Source organism: Myotis brandtii, unplaced genomic scaffold (assembly GCF_000412655.1).
Source record: "Myotis brandtii unplaced genomic scaffold, ASM41265v1 scaffold87, whole genome shotgun sequence".
NCBI lineage: Eukaryota > Metazoa > Chordata > Mammalia > Chiroptera > Vespertilionidae > Myotis > Myotis brandtii.
In genome coordinates this window covers 470466-471502 of record NW_005371548.1, presented here as the reverse complement: position 1 = coordinate 471502, position 1037 = coordinate 470466, and the positions used below count along the sequence as shown (strand labels likewise).

Genomic DNA, 1037 nt, shown 5'->3' with positions numbered 1-1037 from the left:
AAGAGAATTCTGGAAAGAAGTAGAAAAGTTTAGTAGCTCCGGAAAAAGATGCAGCCCCTCCCTAGTAATCGGAGAAAGGCAAATAAAAATTTCCCCCTGGGATTCTCAACAACGGAAAAGACTGACAGGGCCAAGTGTATAAAGGGGGAGGGAGCAGAGGGAGGGCTTACTTATGCCGCGCTTTTGGTGGGAGTGGAAATTAGGGACTCGAGCTCACTGGTGACGTAGATGTCACGTGACCAGGAGTCGACGTGTGCAGAAGTCCTGCTAGTCTGGTCCTTGTTCCCGTCTGGGTACCAGCTTCCTTCTGCAGCGCGACAGCGGGTCCTGAGACCGGGCAAGGAGCGTCACTTGGCCGGAATTTTGCAGGTTGGTGTGAAAATAGATACTGCTTGGGGATTTCTAGGATGGGGTGGCCTAGAGCAGAGACCTGATTAAGTCCACCTCTTCACTCCCACCTCTGCGCCTGCAGGAAATTATAACTCTTGGGAAAGGGACTGACTGAGGGTCTCGAGAGAAGGACAGGGAAACTTGTGATAGTTTAAAAATAATAAACTTCTGCCAGCTCAGACCACTTTCCCAACATCTACCCTTCCCCCAACTCCCACCTCAGTCTTAAAGATATTCAGAAATAATCTCCCTGTGTGATGGGAAATTCGAGCTAACTTGCATGTGAAGAGGGGGATAACGGGGGGAAACAGAGGCGAGAAAGTTTCCATTACCGAGAACCTCAATGAGGAAAAAGGTACGTGGAGCTGGTCACCAAGCGCTCGCTCCACCTCCACTCCTCCACTCCCTCCTCCTCCTCCCTCCTCCCTCTCCCACCCCACCCCCTCCCCCTTGCGTTTCCCGTCTGTCCGCAGATCTGCAAGTCTGTTGTTCACTGCGCTACCCAACTAGAATATACTAAGAAGAAGCTGACCGAATCAGTACTGGTAGGTGAGGGGAATATAAAGACGCCTGGGGTGGAGGTGGGCGAGGGCGGGACTGAGTTGTGGGCCCCGCTGTTCCTAACTCCCCCCCGCCCCCCGCCCCTT

The 1037-nt window shown here is 52.9% G+C and overlaps 1 protein-coding gene across 2 annotated transcripts in view; it reads left to right on the top strand.

Annotated features, from left to right (window-relative positions):
* Positions 1-223: 223 nt before the first annotated feature.
* The window catches only part of WBP5 (WW domain binding protein 5), a 2001-nt gene continuing 1187 nt past the window's right edge, over positions 224-1037 (top strand). The window contains exons 1-2 of one of the 2 annotated variants that reach the window (XM_005884881.2): positions 224-369; positions 864-935. The gene's annotated coding sequence lies outside the window, so the exon portion shown is untranslated. The remainder of the gene's footprint in view (positions 370-863; positions 936-1037) is intronic. The other variant, XM_005884882.2, reaches the window with a different exon arrangement.